The 19099-nt window shown below is 44.3% G+C and overlaps 1 protein-coding gene across 6 annotated transcripts in view; it reads right to left on the reverse strand.

The window, feature by feature from the left end:
• TAB2 (TGF-beta activated kinase 1 (MAP3K7) binding protein 2) overlaps positions 1–17433 on the reverse strand; it is a 78094-nt gene extending 60661 nt beyond the window's left edge. For 2 of the 6 annotated variants that reach the window (XM_060205357.1, XM_060205358.1), the window contains exon 1: positions 16644–17000. The gene's annotated coding sequence lies outside the window, so the exon portion shown is untranslated. Of the gene's footprint in view, positions 1–16643; positions 17001–17061 lie in introns of those variants that run through there. The other 4 variants (XM_060205354.1, XM_060205353.1, XM_060205355.1 and 1 more) reach the window with 3 other exon arrangements.
• Positions 17434–19099: the final 1666 nt, after the last annotated feature.

Raw genomic sequence — 19099 nt, forward strand, 5'->3', positions numbered from 1 at the left:
TGTATAAATACACAAAACACATATAGCACTTGTGTTAGGAAGTACACAATACCAATGGAAGAGCTCAAAGACCTACATATTTGGAATATTCATGGGCTGGTAGGCACAATGAAGCAAAAATGCCATACTGCTCTATGCATTTAGTACACTCCTATGGAGGTCCAGAAGGATTTTTTTTTTGTTGTAAATTTCAAAAATTTACATGGACAGAAACTGAAAAAGGAGAACAGAGTTGGAAGAATTTCACCACCTGATTTTAAGGCTTACTATACAATTAGGATAGTCAAGACAGTTTTGTTTGTGGAGAGAGAAACGTAGAGATAAATGAAGCCGAAAGGGGGGTGAGGAGAGCGCACCTGGTTAAGTGCATGTCACCATGTGCTAGGGTCAGGGTTTCAGCCCCCTCCCCACCGCACTGCAAAGGGGAGACTTTATGCTTTATGAGGGGTGAAGCTGATCTGCAAGTGTCCACCTTTCTCTCTCCCCTTCCCTTCTCAATTTCTCTCTGTCCTACCAAATTAACATATTCATTCATAGACTTATATGAAAACAGTGGCTGCCAGTAGTGGTGGTTTCGTGCACAGGCCCCAGTGATGACCCTGGTGCAATTAAAGAAAAAAAAAAGTCAAGAAAGACAGAACATAGAGAATTCAGAAATACGAACTTACAGGTACAGTCATATTATTTTTGACAAAGATGCAAAAGCAATTCAATTGAGGAATGAAAATCTCTTCGACAAATTATATTAGAACAACCAAATGAACTTCAATCTAAACGGCAAACAGAATGAACCACAGATCCATGCAGAAGATAAACAGTCTTTAGGAAACTTTTAGAAGACAGGAGAAACTCTTTGGAAACTGGTGTAAGCAAATAGTTCTCAGACTTGACAACAAAAGTCTGATTGATATTAAGAAAACAATTAATATTTGATTTCATTACAATTGAATGGGGAGGGCATCTGTAAAAGGCGCCGCTGCTAAGAGCATGAAAAGGCAAGGTGTAAATGAGGCGAAGATACTTAGGAGTCACACACTTGATCAGGGACTTGTATTCAGACAGCAGTAAGAACTCACTAGACTTAACAGGAAGAAAATCATCTCATCAGAGTGTGGATAAATGATGCAGACATTTCACCAGAAAGGATGAACATGTAGACAGCAAAGAAGTGCATGAAAACGTGGTGAATATTAGCCAGTAGGGAAATGCAAAGCAATGCTACCATGTGATAGCGTTACTTACCTATTAATAGAGCTGAAATCAAAGAAAATACTGGCAATACCAAATGTTAATAAGGACGTGAAAGAAGTGGGCCTCATACACTGCAAGGAGAAATATGAAGCAGTGCAGCCACTCTGGAAAAGGGGTGGTTCCTCACAAATTTCAGTACATAGTCAGCACACAACCCAGCAACTAGACTAGAGAATTCATCCTAGAGATGAAAACACAATTTCATCTGCAAACCTGCATAAAACTATCTGCTGCAATTTTATTTTTATAAACCCAAACCAGACACCCAAAACCCTTCACTGAAAGATGTCTCCGGGTTAGGGACATAGCACACTGGTTATGAAACGTCTTTTGTGCCTGAGGTTCTTGAGATCTCAGGTTCAGTCCCTGGCACCACCATAAGCCAGAGTTCAGCAGTGCTCTGGCAATAAATGAATAGATAGTCAGATGATTATAAACAAAATGAGATATAACCACACAATGTGTAGTTGTTAGCCCTAAAGTAGAATGAACTACTGACAAACATATGATTGGACCTCAAGGTCCAATGCTGAGTGGGGAGGTGGGGGGGGGGAACCAATCTCAGAAGATGACATTGTGTATCATTCTATTTATATTATTTTCTTGAAGTGTCAAGCTTACAGTGATGAAGAACAGATCAGTTGAGTGCCAAGGCTAGTGGTTGGGGAAAAGGTATGAGTATATAGGGAAACACAACAGTTCTGACCGTGATGATTACAAGAATCTATACACCTGCACCTGTTAGAGTATATATAGCATAGACACATCACCAACTAAATTCATGTTCTAAGTGAGAAAAAAAAAAAAAGAGGGACACACACACACACACACACACACACACACACACACACACACACACACACACACTGTCTTAAAATCCCACAATGGCTTCCCAGCTTGAACAAAACCTAGAGTCTTTACTACAATCTAAAGACTCCACATTAAGAACATATAAACACCGATTTCATCAACCCTTCTATCGGCTCTGCCTACACTGGCCTGGCTCTTAGAGCGAGCAGGTCCCCACTAAGTCTCCGCATTTGTTACTGTTTCTGTTAGGAAAGCTCTTCCCTTTACCACTTCATTTAGAGATTTGCCCAAATGCATTTACTCAAGCTTCCTCTACTTCTCCGCCTCCGCCCCCACCCCCTTTACAGTGAGGTGTTCTTTCTTCTTCTCACTGCACAGAACCTTAAAGCCACCAATAAGTCAGACACCTCTCTCTATCAGGGACTCTCAAATAGATAAGTTTTCCTCTTTATGCTGTCTCCTATCACTCACAGAAAGAAAGCAGTCAGGCAGGCTGGGGAGGTGGTGAAGTAGCTAAAGCCTGAAGACCTGAGCTCAATCCTTAGAAGCACATTTGTCAGAGAATTTTAATTCTCTGGTTCTCTCTCATAAATTAAATCTAAAAAAAAAAAAAAAGGAAGAAAAAGCCAAATTTACCGTGCAGACCATGCATCATCGTCATGCACTGTTTTCTGATTTGTCACCCAACTTCCCATTAACCCACCACGGTGTGTACTGCACCATGCAACTACTCCCAGTTACCGGCTCTCTGTGGGCTCTTCTGTTTGTTTTTAATTTAAGTTTCTTTATTGAGGGATTTATGTTTTACAGTCGACAGTAAACACAACCGTTTGTACATGCATAAAATTTTCTAGTTTTCCACGTAACAATACAACCCCGCTAGGTCCTCTGCCATCATGTTCAGGACCTGAACCCTCCCCCTACCCACCCCAGAGTCTTTTACTTTGGTGCAACACACCAACTCCAGTCCAAGTTCTGCTTGCAATGTTTTCTATCTCTGTTTTTTTACACATGCTGCTATGTATGCTGTTCTAATTGTAATGATCTTGCTCCCCTCCAACGTTTTCTTCTCTTGTCTATCTGACGTAACTCTATAAACACCAATTTTAACATGAAGATTTTCCCATTATAGCCCTTCGTTCCTCATTGAATCAAAATTCCCTGCTGTATGCTTCCTGACTGCCTTAGGTCTAATGCTGTCACTGAATTTCCTACAGTACAGGGTTAGGGGAGGGAGAGAGAGAGAGAGAAAGGGAGAGAGAGAGAGGGAGAGAGAGAGAGAGACTGTGTGTTTGTGTGTCTGGAAGACAAGAGCTCTATTTCTCATCTATCCATCCCCATCTTCTGGCAAAGTACCTGTCATATAGTAGAGAATCAAAACCAGCCCAGAACTACTGGAAAAATGAAGAATGACTAACAAAGAAGGCAAGGAGGGGGCAGGTGGTGGCACACCTGGTTAAACACACACATTACAGTGCGCAAGGACCTGGGTTCAAGCACCTGGTCCCCACCTGCAGGGGAAAAGCTTCATGAGAGGTGAAGCAGGGCTGCAGGTGTCTCTAGCTCCCTCTTGATTTCTGGCTATCTCTAACCAATAAATAAAGATAATTTTTAAAAAAAATTTTTAAAAAGGGCAAAGATCAGACAGTAAAAGAATGAGGCAAGATTTCTTGGGCTAAGAAGTATTTAGTGCAGATGTAGCATAGACGGCAATGAAGCAAGCTCCATGGAATTTCTTTCTAGTCTTCTGATTATGTAATATCTTATAAAAGCTGAAGTACTATAGTTTAAGCTGGTTAAAAAATTGAACCAGCAGTTCAATTTTCCCATGAGCCAGTTACCTTCACCGAAAGAGTACATCTCCTACCATTTGCAGAAGTTCAGTAATGCCTTTGAATACTCTTCCTGTAACCTCATGAATGGAAGAAGGATAGCTCTTTCAGGCCAAGCAAGTACCTCAAAGAAAGAGAAATTAAATAAAAAGAACACTGAGGGTAGGAATGGGGGAAATGGAGCCAGTGCATGCCAACATACATCCATCTATAAAAAAGCAGAATCAGGAATTTTTGGAAACTCCTATTTCCATGTCTTTATTTTTCCATTTCCTTAGAAAATTATCATAAGTGGCAAACAGTACTCAGCCACGCACAACTTAGCCATATGCTAGTCACAAGGTAAAACAATAAGTTACTCTCTATGCAAACTTCTGTTTGATGGTGATCCCAGGTATCTCGAGTACTTTTTCTCTTCAGTTCTAGGATTACTTAGCTGTGATGTGTATATATATTTACTTAAGTTTCAAAGAGTAAAAACTCCAAGTTCATCAGGTCACTCATTAACTTCCTTTTTAAAATGAACTAAATAAACCACCATTTGTGCTCAGCAGGTTAAAGTATAACATACACCTCAGCTCTAATTCCCTTTAAAAGGCAAGTTTTCTTGCTCTTGTAGCTATTTTTTTTCCCACAACTAGTATAAAAGGAGAAAAAACAAAAGACAGAATAGTCTGCTGTACAGTCTTAGAATTTGGAAACAAGTATCTCTCTTTTATTTTATATCACAGACTTGAATATTATTAGTTCCAATTGGAGAAGTCTTCACTTCAAATTTTATGTAACTGTGTTTGTTGCCTGTGAAACAAACTCAGTTGCAAATGGCATAAAGAATTAATTTGCTGACCCAATTACGATGGCAATTCTAAGTATCTGAAAATGTTATGTCTACAAAAGAATGGTATTTGGGGGCCACCTGGTAGCGCACCGGGTTAAGCAAACATGGCACCAAGTGCAAGGACTGGCATAAGGATCCCAGCTCCAAGGCTCCAGCTCCCCACCTGCAGGGGGGTCGATTTACAAGCAGTGAAGCGGGTCTGCAGGTGTCTATCTTTCTCTCCCCCCTCTTGATTTCTCTCTGTCCTATCCAACAACAATGGCAACAATGACAACAATAACAACAACAAAAGGCAACAAGGGCAACAGAAAATGGGGAGAGCCCGAGCAATAGCCCTGGAGGCAAAAAAAAATGTTTTATCTGATGAAAACAGAAAACTTCTGTATACATATGCTGGCTTTACCAAAAACAAAATTAATTACAAAGAGAAGATTGAAAACACCAGTATGTCTCTCACAATTCTTTCTGCAATAGTATGTAATTTATCTGATAACAGCAAACTCTACATCACTGTGAGTGCTTCTGGCTCTACTTTACAGACTGTACAAAAATGCCACATGAGTAAGACTAAAGAGTATTCATTACCTCTAGGATTAAAGATTGCATATCCAGACTATGAAATATTTCAAACATAGCTATTACTTCTCATTATTTAAGCTACATGTCTAATTTCGTTAAAATAAGAATCTGCCTTGTTTTATTTGAAAGATTAATACCTAAAAAAATAAAGCTTGAGAGCCTGAAGCAACAGCTCACCAGGTAGGGATGTGTCTTGCCATGCCTCTGGCCCAGGTTCCAGCCTTGACACCACATGGGAGTGGGACAGTATTGAGGGAGGGCGATAGGAAGCTCTGGTGTGACGTCTCTCCCTCTCTCTGTCTTTCTGAATGAAAACACTGAACCAGGAGCAGTGAAATCATGTGAGGCTCCAGCACCTCAAAATAAAATAAAATAGATAAACTTTACTAGATAGTACAAAATGAAGTCTATATGAAAGTTACGGGAGTCGGGCGGTAGCACAGTGGGTTAAGCACATGTGGTGCCAAGTACAAGGACCGGCATAAGATCCCGGTTCAAGTCCCTGGCTCATGCCCCCAGCTCCCCACCCACAGGGGAGTCGCCTCACAGGCAATGAAGCAGGTCTACAGGTGTCTCTCTTTCTCTCCCGTCTTCCCCTCCTCTCTCCATTTCTGTTCTAATAGCAACGACATCAATAACAACAGTAATAGCTACAACAATAAAAAACAAGGGCAACAAAAGGAAAAATAAATATATAAAAAAAGTTACAAGGTAAGAAAAAGTACTGGATCTCAGAACATATTTTACATATATATTTATATTTTGGGTGGGGGGCAGAATCTGGGTCTCACCCATGCCTAGTTCACCATTCCAGGGTGTTTCCATACATTAAGTGAGCGAGACAGAAGAGGAGGGGAGAAACGAGGGTACTGGAACTTCCTCTAATGTCATGACAACCAACTCCCCTGTGCTGTCAGGGCTCAGACTTAGGCTGCACATGTGGGCAGTGCGAACTATGTCTTTGGCCCATAATTCACATTTTTAAAATATAGTGTGTTGATTTATTTATTTGGATAGACATAAATTGAGAGGGGGGAGGGAGGGGAAAAATAGAGAGAGAGAAGTCTGCAGCTCTGTTTCACAGCTGTAAAGCTTCCCCCACTGCAGCTGGGGCTGGAATATTATAATACATGTGTTCAAGCCGGTGTGCCACTGTTGCCCCCCCCCCCCCATGTTGACCCCTTATTTATGCCTGCTGGATTCTAGGTAAGTACTTTGCTAGGCGACATAATGCAGAAGTGGGGGCGGGGCAGTGGCACACAGCACACGAGGACCCAGGTTCACCCCACCCTGCCCCACCTGTAGGTGGAGGCCGTACAAGTGGCAAGACAGTACCACAATGTCTCTCTTTTACCTTCCCCCCTCAATTTTTGTCAGCTTCTGTCCAAACTAACTGAATACAAATACAATAAAATAAAAAGCAAATAAAAGTGGACTGGTGAAACAGTTCACTAGAATAACATAAATTTGTTCGCCATGTGTGTGACCCAGGTTTGAACCTAGTTCACCACACTGAAGGAAGGAGCTTGGGGGGAGGGTGCTGGTGTCTCTTATCTAAAAAGAAAACAAGAAAGAAATTATCACAAAAGGAAGGCAACATTACATGTAAGTATTTCTTTTTTTATTATTTATTTATTTATTCCCTTTTGTTGCCCTTGTTGTTTTATTGTTGTAGTTATTATTGTTGTTGTCGTCGTTGTTGGATAGGACAGAGAGAAATGGAGAGAGGAGGGGAAGACAGACAGAGAGGGGGAGAGAAAGATAGACACCTGCAGACCTGCTTCACCGCCTGTGAAGCGAACTCCCCTGCAGGTGGGGAGCCAGGGTTCAAACCGGGATCCTTATGCCGGTCCTTGTGCTTTGCGCCACCTGCGCTTAACCCGCTGCGCTACAGCCCGACTCCCGTAAGTATTTCTTTAAAGACTGAGAGAATCAAAAGAGTTTTAAATGTTTAGCCTAAGATTATTGCTACAGTTAGCAACAGAACTGGGATTTGCAATGGAATACTACCCAGCTATCAGAAATGGTGAATTCACCTTCACCTCATCTTGGATGGAGCTTGAAGAAATCAAGTTAAGTGAGGTAAGTCAGAGACAAATGAATATGGGCTGATCTCACTGACAGAAACTGAAAACAAGATCAGGAGGGAAAACACTAAGCAGAAATTGGACTGGATCTGGTGTATTGCACCAAAGTAAGTCTCTGGGGTGTGTGTGTGGGGGGGGAGGAGTCAGGTCCTGGAAAATGAAGGCAGAGGAGGACCTGGTGGGGGTTGCACTGTTATGTGGAAAACTGGGAGATGATATGCATGTACAAACTGCTCTATTTTACTGTCAATGGTAAACCATTAGTCCCCCAATAAAGAAATAATAATAAAAAAAATTAGTGGGATTTGAACTTGAGCTATTCTGACTTTAAAGCCCAGGTCTCGGGGCCTGTGTTAGGGCTTACCTGGTAGAATGCACCCTTTACCATGTACAATGATGTGGGCGTGAGCCCCTGGCCACCCAATGGGGCACCATGCAACAGGGCCATTTCATGCTTGGTACAGCAGTGGTGTGGTAATACTCTTGTCTCTCTCCTCCCTCTCTACCTTTCACACGCCTATCTAGGAAAAGAAAAATCCACTGGAAACAGTAGAATAGTGCAGGCAAGAAGCACCAGTAAAGCCGGAGACAAGGAATGATAATAAAAGGGATAAAATAAAGCTCGCGTCTTTCCTTATCACATCTCACTCCTAACACAGTGGAATAAAGATAGTCAGGAGGGGTGGAGATGATTAAGTTATCAGAGATCAACTCAAAATCAAAAGTGGCATTTTCAGTCGCTAAAAGAATGAAAACAAGGCAAATTCCTGTCTACCTCCAGTTCTCTCCAGTTCATACCAGAAGTGTTTCTGATAATTTCATTTTCTTTGCCTCCAGGGTTATTGCTGGAGGGCTTTTTTTACCTTTTGTTGCCCTTGTTGTTGTAGCCTTGTTGTGGTTATTATTATTGATGTTGATGTCGTTTGTTGCTGGATGAGACAGAGAGAAATGGAGAGAGGAGGGGAAGACAGAGAGGGGGAGAGAAAGACACCTGCAGACCTGCTTCACCGCCTGTGAAGCGACTCCCCTGCAGGTGGGGAGCCGGGGGCTCAAACCGGGATCCTTAATTAAGCCATTCTTTGTGCTTTGCGCTAGGTGCGCTTAACCCGCTGAGCTACCGCCGGATCCTGTTAATTTCATTTTAAGAAACTTTAACAGGCAACATAGAGCACTGCTCTGCTCTAGCAAATGCAGTGCCAGGTATGGAACTGGGAGTCCTGGGCTCTTAAGTCCTGTGCTCTACCTGCTGAGCTCTTGTGTTTGGTTTCTGGCAAAATTTTCCAGCGGCGAGAACCTGGGCTAGGTAAAACTGCTGGTTTTAAGTTTTTTTTTTTTTTTATATTGGCAAGGATTTTCTCTCATGGATAAGAAACGGAAGCGTCATTCCACTGAATTGCCAATCGCCCTATTCGGATCAAATAAGCATTATCCTTGGCTTGCCTGGCTGGCAAACTGACAAGAAAAAAACTGGGATGTGCTCAATTTTACTAATATTAAAAAAAAAAAGAAATATTAAGTTACTTAGGTCAAGAAAAATTTTCATTAATATAAATGTGAGCTACAGTTCCAAATCAAAGTGTTGCCCACAATCCAGATGAAAGCATAGTTAAAGGGCCGGCTGCGGAGCACCTGGTTGAGTGCACGTGTCATAGTGTGCAAAAACCAGGGTTCAAGGCCCTAGGCCCCACATGCTTGGGGAAAGCTTCATATGAGTGGTTAAGCAGGATTCAGGTGTCTCCCCCTTTAACTGCCTATCTCCACCTCCCCTCTTAATTTCTCTGTATCTATCCAACAGATAAACAAATATAAACTTTAAACATAAATTAAATTCCAGTTTTAAAGAAGGAAATATTTCTTTATAAAATGAAACTTATAAGCTTGAGAATAAGTAGAATTTGGTCATTGAAAAGTATTCTCTCATACATTATTTTGGGGCATGTATTTTCATACATTTAATGGTTAAAATCTCCGTACTCTCTCTCCCCACCCTCTCCCCTACAGTTTTCAAATCTTCTGATAATCGCACTTATTCATGTATTTCTGTAATATGTCAGGGAATGTGGTCTCCCTCCCCTCTCTGTGGAGCTGGGGTCTCTCACACATGTGATTTCACCACTCCTGGGCCATTTTTTCATTCTTTCAGATAGAGATAGAGAGACAGAGACACCAGAGTACCAGACCCCACCTCCTCCTTAGGCTGTGGCATTCCCATGTGGTACCAGGGGTTAAATCTGGGCTGCAGGCAAAGCAAGGCAGACACATTACCCCCTGAACATTTCTCCGGGCCACAGCATTACTTCTGACATTGTTTGACAAGGTTGGATAGGGGGGATGTTTGACTTGTACTATGATTGTTTTCAAGTGAAACACAAAAATGCCTTTATTTTTTAAAAATATAATTTATTTATTTTGGACAGAGACAGAGAGAAGAGGGAAAGGAGATAGGGAGGGAAAAGAGAGACAGACACCTGCAGTACTGCTTCACCACCCATGAAGCGCCCCCTACAGGTGGGAACCCAGGTCTTGCACATTATATGTGGTCTATGTACTCAACCAGGAGCACCAGCCCTCTGGCCCCCCAAATGTCACATATATATATATATATATATATATATATATATATATATATATATATACACACACACATATATATATGTATATTTTAGACAATAAAAATGGTGCATATTCATCTCCATTTCACCTGTCTGTGGAGAAATCAGGCTCTCATTCTGAAGCCAGTAAAAAATGACACCCTGCAGTAGGATATACCCCTTCAGTGTAAGTTACCATTAAAATAAACAAAACTGAAGAATATGAACATATTGGACTGTATTTCCATCTTATTTTAAAATACAAGGTCATATAAAATTTGAATGTATAGTAATTTGTTCCTACACAGCTAGAAGGATTTTTTGAAAAGCCAACAAACATTCTGTGTAAATACTAGAGGTCTTAGAACTCAAGGGAAATCTTAAGTTTCAGGAAAGCTAAAATTATTTGTGAGGCAGGGGATAACTTGCCATCGAAAAAAGCTGACTGGTGCAAAGATTTAAACATCTGAAAAATAATTACTGTTAAAAGTAGGGTGGGGTGGGTGTATTCCCTTCTTTATGAAAATATCAGTACTGCCCACATGAGAGGAAAGTAAGAAATTGACACTGTTTAATTCATAAAGTCACTGGAGCTTAAAACTAAAGATTGGGGATTTAAGTCCAGCATGATCACTTATCAGTAATCTCCAAAAGAACTGTGATACACAGAAAAACTATCACTAAGAATGACCTGACATTACAGAGTATTTCCTGAGGGCCTAACTACAGGTCAGGCACAAAAACCTGGGTAAATAGACTGGAAGGAAAGTTAAGACATGGTTTTACCTTGAGAAGCTCAGGTTAGCTATCTCCCAGCCTGACAGTGAAAAGCAAGTATTGCAATTCAACTAGAAAATTCCATTCTTCCCTTAAAAAAGTCAGTCACAGTCTGCATTATTGTATCTTTATAAGTTTTCCCCAATACTTAGTAGTTTTTGGAACACCCCTTTTCACATAGTAAATAATGGCCAAGGTATTTAATAGACTTAATAATATGCAGGTCTTGTACTAAATATTTTACAAATACTTCACTCAACTGGAAGCTTCTGTTATCTGTATCAACCTGTCAAAATGCTTAAGATCCAGCTTATCAAACTATGTGGTAAGATATGTTACCATGTTCTTCCAGCAAGGGAGACTGTAGATTTATTCCTGGTACCACACTGACCAGACCTGTACTAACTCCACAGAAAGTGCGAGAAACTCTGAGTTACAGTTACATTTTAATTAGCATTATGCTTTCAGATGCGGCTAAACAAAATGGCTGCCATTTAAGTCCTTTTTATGTCCCAGATAACATAAAATGTGAATTCTGTCATGAAGATAACCTCATACTCTGTACCACATACTCATTTTAGAGGTGAAAACAAGGGCTGGGGAGACAGCATAATGGTTATGCAAAAAGACTTCCATGGCCGAGGATCTGAGCTCCCAGTTTCAATCCTCAGCACTACCAGAAGCCAGAGCTGAGCAGTACTCTGGTGGCTGTGTTTCTCTACCTGTGTGTCTCTCATTAAAATAAATAAGTAAAGTATTTTCTTTAAAAAGTTTTATTATCTTTATTTACTTAATTGAATAGAGACAGCCAAAAATCGAGAGGGAAGGGGGTGATAGAGAGAGGGACAGACAGACACCTGCAGAAGTGCTTCACTGTTCTCGAAGCTTTCCCCATGCAGGTGGGAACTCGAACGTGGGTCTTTGCACATTGCAGCATGTGCGCTCAAAGCAGGTGAGCCACCACTCAGCCTCAATAAAATATTTTCTTAGAAGAAAGAAAACAAGTTCAAAGATACTAAGATTTTGTTACTACCCCATATCAAGGTTTAGGAGTGACAAAGCCAAGATTCAAACCAGGACACTGGATTACAAATTGTTCTACAAAAAAAGTGGCTTTCTGAAACACTAAGCAGAGCAAGTGGTTATTGACTGAAACTGTGACTCTGAAGCACAAGCACAATGATGCCCCCACGTTATGATATGTATTCTTAGAGAAAGGGAAACGTGAGTTTTTTTTTTTTTTTTTTTAAACCAAGGTACACGATGCAGTCTTAACAAGAGCAAACATGCAGTGTTTATCCTCAACCCACCTTTATGGTTTTTTCTCCACAGTATTTTTTTCTCTCAGACACAGTATAATTTTACTCATTCAATATGACTTCCACTACTAAAATGTAAGCTGCATTTTAGGGGAGAAAGTCCATCTACCACTTTCACTGTTGCACCCTCAGCATTTCATGAAGGTCCCTGACATATAGTAAGAGCTCAATAAATATTTGTGTAATGAATGAAAGTCTGGCGCTCAGCAGGCATTCAGTAAGTATGCAGAACACACTGAAGAGGTTAACATGGAGATATTGAACATTTAGAGAAATTTACTACTCTCCTGATACCAGATTGTGGACTGGAATAGATGAGAAATGTTGCAGAAATGCTTCAAGTTTTACACTAAAAGTGTTAAGACACAAATCACAAAGACACACTCAAAAGAGCCTCATTTATCAAGCACCCTCAGGAGATAAGGGGAGCTTTTGATATTTATTACCAGTATTAATGTGGGGAGATACCAGTATTCCTTAATGTGGGGAGATACCAGTATTCCTGGGCTTTCCCACTCCTTTTATTTTAAATAAAAGAAGAGGAAGAATGGGTAGAAACAGAAACCACAGCACAGCTCCCCCACTCATGGAGGGCCCCAGTCATGCCCTTAGTACCTGCAAGTGGCAGCAGGGCTTGATCCCGTAATCTCCAGTGTGGTGAGATTGTTTCAGGAAAGCGATGCCCTAGCTTCACAAATACAGCACTAAGTGCCAAAATTTTACCCAGGACTCAGAGAGATCTATTCTTTACACGAACAGCCACAATTTTACCTTTATGGCAACTGACAGATTTCCTTCTGAAACTAGAATTTATCAGCTCACACTTCTTATTTTGCTTTCAACAGTACAGTAGCTCATTCGGTTTCTAGGGCTCAAGAAGTTTGCTTAGCAGGTAAGCATTTTCTGTAAGACGAGTCAATAAAAATCCAACTGAAACATCTGCGTGAAATGTAGCAACAGCTAAGTCTAAATGAAAGCGTAACTTGAATGCTAGAAGTACTAAACACCGAAAACTCAAGGGAACAAAGACGACGACAGCATTCTTAATCTCCGACCATCAAGAGCACAGTCTGGGGTGGTGGTTAACTAAAGAGAATGGAAAAAAAGAACAGCTTTGGCTATGGTGAAGACCACTTATTAGGGTTATTAGCATTCTGGTTCAGTAAGAGTCCTAAACTTATTATTTTTTTTAAGATTGGAATAATAAAAAAATGAAATGCTAGGTACTGTTAAGTATGAACCCGAGGCAAGTATGAACAGGCATATATTTAATTTCACACAATCTTGATGTCTTTCAAATTCTTACCAACTTAATAGAGAGGGCTTAAAGTAAGATGAGATGCATAGCTTGTTAGTATCTATCAAGAGTCAGTGCAGAGCTCAGGAGAGTTCAGCATAATTTTCCTGTGCTTGGCTGCCATCAATGCCCTCATCTCCACATTCCTAGTTGCCCAGACTTTTCATCCAGCCCTCTACCAGCAGCTTATTCTCCATCTTTCCCTTAATATTCTGCCTTAGTCCTCACATCTGTTCCTGCTATTGCCTCATAGTCCTTCTATTTTAGAAACCCCCATCTTAGGTGGACCAAATAATAATGACATTAAGTGGGACAGAGGGAAAATGCCACTACTGTTCTCTGGCCCTAAGAGTCTGGCCAGGCACAGACGTGATAAAATCGAGCCCGTGTGGAGTTAAGAGTTCACGTTGCTAACTTTACATACTGTAAAGCTTATCAGACTATTTTTCAGTATACTTATGGCAAACCCCTTTTGTAGCTGGTTGGTGGCCATTAAAAAAATGAACTGTTCTGTATCCCATAAAGAATTCTGGTCCATACCTCCAGAGGGGGTGAAATCGTGGGCTCTGAGCTCCAATTCCATCAGGACCGGGAGAGAGAAGATAAAAAAAGGAAGGACATTCGGAAGTAGCAATAGGTGTAGATGTGACTTAGGAAGGAAGGGAAGGCAGGAAAAAACAGAAACAATTGGGCAAATATATATAAAGATAGCTACATAAATAGCAGTCAATCCATATTTGTGATCTTGAGAGAACTAACAATTTCCAAAGGAGGGAATGAGGACACAAAAGTCTAGTGGTGGGACTGGTGTGGAATTCTCCCCCTGCTATCTCATAATTATATAAATCAAATATTAAGTCACTAATAAAATTAAAAATAAACTGTTAGTCTTGATCAGTTTATATAGGTAAAAAAAAATTGGGATAATGACGACTTAATTCTGCAGTTAAAAATAAATTTGCTTCATTAGATATTAGGACCACATACAAGTCCTGACACAGTATCCAAAGCTGAAGGCAGGGACTTCTTTCTACTTGAGATAAAACCAAATCCTAGATGCTATTTTAATCAAAGGGAACTGACAAGTTAAAAGCCTTTCTCAGGAACCATGTATCTGATGAGACTGAGGCCATCTCCCTCCTTCTTAGTGAGTTACACAAGCATAGGTTCCACTACTATCTTGCGGGTTTGATGAAGAGAGTTTGAATGGCTGCATTCCATCAATGTCCTCGGAGAATACATTTAAACTCAGGAAGTTATTCCATTCACTCAAGGAAAAAAAAAAAAAAGACTGAGTGGATAACTTACTCATCTAATTAACACATTCAACTTTCGGTCTGATTAAATCTTAAGAGATTACATCTTAAGCACTTTCTACCAGAAACATAAAATTGAAGGGGGGAAAATACCCAACCGAAGTTCTGAATCACTGGAACTTTTGTTCTATTTCCTGTTAACGCACTTAGCACCATCATTCACTATACTTGCACACATGCTAAAAAAAAAAAAAAAAAAGACAGTTATAAGATCCCTTTTAATGCCAATAAGGCCCTAGTTTAAACTGTAGCTCATCTAACTGACAGTTTACCCCATTTTTTTCCCCCCTAATTTAAGTATTCGGCCATAACACACTACTAGAAAATGCAGCGGTTTCACAATTTAAAGTTTCCAACAGTCAGGGCTTAAAAAAAAAAATCAACCACGATTTCAGAAAAAATTCAGAGGTACTGAAGTGTCAGTATTCTGCTGCACTGTTCGGGGGCGGTATGGTAAGTAGCAGCAGCAGCGCAAAATCTGAAAGCAGAAAAAAAAAAAAATTCGATTCCATGCCCACCAAAATTCCCGGCCAAGCCTGAAACTGCACAATGAGCAACACAGCCACACACTCTCTGGAGTGAGCTGCAACACCAACCAATTTCTCTGGGGAAAAAAAAAAAAACCCAAAAACACACAAAAAAACGGGGATCTGCCTGACTTGTAAAACCTCGCCTCTTTTCCAAAGTTACCTAAAACAGTACAAAATGGATGCAGAACGGAGACGGCCATCCTTGTCTGTCTCGAAGGCGACCTGAGTGTTGCAGAACTTGCCGATGGATGAGGCAAAAAAAAAGGAAAACAAAACAAACAAACAACCCCCCCCCACCCACCCAACCTGGCATCGGGGACCCGACCTTCCAGAGCTACTGGAGGGAAAAAAAAAAAAAAAAAAAAAGCAAACCGTCGTCGGAACTGCGAACCCCTCGGCTCCCCCTGGAAACCCCTCTTATCAGAAACATTTGAAGAATTTCTCCATGACAATGAAGCTGCCTTGAAGGATGGCAAGCTCACATCTCAAAATAGACTATATATGGAGTGAAACCCGGCCAAACTCACCAATGCAAACCCACTCTGGGGGGCTACAAACCCTCGGGCCCGGCCGGCCCCCCAGCACCAGCCACCGAGAGGGGAGAGGGAGAGAGAGAGAAAAAGAGAGAGAGAGAAAGCGGGATCCATCCACCTGTCACCTGCTCGGCGCTCCGGGCGGGCGCAGGGGGAATGGCGCCGGAAGCCGGAGCGGCCGGGGACCTGGGGAGGGGGTGCCCCGGAGTCACCCGCCGGCTTCGGCGCCCCCCCCCATCGAGACAGCTGCAGGAAACCAACACTCGGGGAGAAAAGGGGGGGCGACGGTTCACCCCGGGACCCCCACACAGCCTCCCCCCACGCAACACCTTCACCAACCTCCCCCGAGTCATCGGGGTCACCGGGGTCACCGGCTTGCCCCCCCCCCGCGCCCAAAGCACTTTTCCTCCCGCGCCCCCCACCCCTTCCGTGCCCCCCGCCATCTCGCACACCCCCGAGGGGGCGGGCCGGGGTGGGGGGCGCCACTGCGGGCAGGGACCCTCCCCCGCAGCCCACCCCACCCCCGGCCCCGGCCCTCGCCACCCCGGGATCGCCCCCCTCCCCCTCCGCTGACTCCCCGGAGCCCAGGCCCGGCCCGACGCTCCCCACCCCCACCCGGTGCCGCGGACTTGGGGGGCCTCCCCTCTCCGCGCCGCCACCGCGGGGGGAAGAAAAAGGAGGCGGAGGAGGCAGGGAGGGCGCACGGGTGGGAAGGAGAGGGCGCCCCGCGAGGGCCTTGCAAGCCGCCGGAGCCCCCCCCCCAAACACCCCGCTTGTCCCGAGCGATGGGAACGGACGGGGGGAGGGGGTGTCGGTGCGGGGAGAGCCGCGACCCCGACCCGGACCCCGACCCCGCCGAGGCCCCGCGGCGCTGTCCGCTCACCCTTCGCCGCCGCTCTCCCCTCCTCCTCCTCGGCCGCCGCCGCCTCTCCCGCTAGGGCAGCCGTCTCCACCGCCGCCGCCAGCGCCGCCGCCGCGTCCGACTCCACCCGGCAGGGGGGACGCCTCAGCCGGCTCAGCCTCTCGGATCGGCCGCCGCCGCCGCCGCCGCCGCCGCTCGTGGCTGGGGGAGGGGAGGGGGTCGGGCCGGGTCGCCCCGCCGGCGGCCGCCGCAGCTCCCAGACGCTGGCCGGGGTGGCGTGGCCGCGGCCCCCGCTGCTCCGCTCCGGCTCGCTCGGCCGCCACCCCCCGCGCGCTCGCCTGCCCTCCCCCCACCCCCCCAGGCTCTCGCTCGCTCGCTCGCTTGCTCGCTCGCTCTCGCCGCGGCTCGGCCAGCCCCGAGCAAATCAAAATACGGTCACCAATATGGCGGCGCGGCCGCCGGCAAACACCGCGAGATCTGTAGCCGCTGCTGAGGCGGCGGCTGTGACGAGGCCTCCTCCAGCCCGGCGGCGGCGGCGGCGGCGGCGGCGGCGGGGCGCGGGGATGCTCTTTCCCCGCCCTGCACCCCTCCCCCGGCCTTCCAGACTCCACACCCGGTCCCCGGCCGGCTGGAGGGAGGACGCCGCCCGGCGGCGCGGACGGGCCTGGGCAGCCTGGGCACCGGCTTTTTGTTACTCGCTTATGTCTGCGTGGCGGACGGCCAGACTCGGGGGTCCCGTGCGGGACCGGGCAGCGCGGGGGCCTGCGGCGCCGGCCTGGGACTCGGGGCCGGGGAGGGGGGCGGGCCCGACGCCCAGGCGCAGCGGCAGCGGCCGCGGAAGGGCAGCAGGTGGGGCGGGGCGGGGCGGGGCGGGGCGGGACACACCCCCCTGCGGCCAGGCTGCGCCCGGCAGCCCGGGAGCCCCGCGCCGCAGATGCTAGTGGTCCGGGGAGAGGCTCCCCGCAGCCTCCGACTGGCGCCCGGGACACGTGGGAGGAAAGTGCTGGGCTCTGAATCTCCTCACGCGCTTGGGGAGACAGAGAAAACATAAATACACACACACACACACACACACACACACACACACACACACACACACACACACACACACACACACACGGGGTTTATTCTTCGATTGTAATTGCACGTTCTTCGAAGCCCTAGATGGAAAACCCAAGGCACTTTGTTATTTTAATTTTCTTTATTGGGGAATTAATGTTTTACATTCAACGGGAAATACAATAGTTTGTACATGCATAACATTTCTCAGTTTCCCATATAACAATACAACCCCCACTAGGTCCTCTGTCATCCTTTTTGGACCTGTATTCTCCCCACCACCACTACCACCCAGTCCAGAGTCTTTTACTTTGGTGCAATACGCCAACTCCAGTTCAGGTTCTACTTGTGGGAAAACCCAAGACACTAACTAGGGAAGAGAAAGGGGAGATTTTTGTTTCCATCTCCTTAAAGAAGTATTTGTTTAATGACTCCTCCCTCCTCCCCCCCCCCCCGCCATGAGAGTAAGGAAAATGTATAATAATCACAATGTAAACTCTTTACTCAAACATTCTTGCCCTCTCAGGGTGTTCAAAACACCCCTGCCCCAAATGTCCATGTTCAGTTGCTTCCTTGACACCGTTCTTACTCCCCAGTAAAGTTCTGAAGGACCATTTGAAGCCTTCTGTTTCCCGGGTGAGTGGTGTAGCTACAATTGAGAGTCTCTCTTTAACGTCTTTTAAGCGGTACTGGTTTTTTCTACAGTAAGGACTGTTCTAAAAAAAAAAATTTTTTTTTTAAAATATAAATTTGGAGCCAGGGCCTAGAGCATGTGCATTTTAACAGTTCAGGGCCAGTCCCTTTTCCTCTTTTTGAAAATACCTGGAATCATGGGGGATAGCACCAATTCAAAACCTTTGCCACTTCAAATGTACTTATTTACAATATCAGAATTGAAATCCTTTTTTTTCCATTACCCATATCATTTAAAAAGTGAAACGAGTATAGCTTTAAATTATTCACTGCTAGGTAGAAAGAAATCTCAGAACCTTGGTGGAGTATGGCAGTCTATAAACTGTATTTATTATTGGATAGAGACAGATATTGAGAGGGAGGGGGAGGTAGGGAAAGAGACAGAGACACACCTGCAGCCCAGCTTCACCACTTCTGAAGCTTCCCCTCTGAAGGTGGGGACCAGGGGACTGAACCTGGGTCCTGTGTGCACTTAACCTGTGTGCCACCACCTGCTTCCCCTACCTTATAGCAGTCTTTTCGGAAAAAAAATTCACATTTTCCATATCAGATATTGATAGTTGATGAAATGAGTATAGAGAAATTGAATCTGGGAGAACAAGGGCAATTTTCAATGGAAGACATAGGGACACAGAAGTCCTATTATCTTATAATTTTTAAAACAATATTAAATCATTAATAAAATTAAAAAGAAATTGAACCCATCATTAAGGAAATTTGACTAG

Source organism: Erinaceus europaeus, chromosome 13, assembly GCF_950295315.1.
Source record: "Erinaceus europaeus chromosome 13, mEriEur2.1, whole genome shotgun sequence".
In the NCBI taxonomy this organism is placed as follows: Eukaryota; Metazoa; Chordata; class Mammalia; order Eulipotyphla; family Erinaceidae; genus Erinaceus; species Erinaceus europaeus.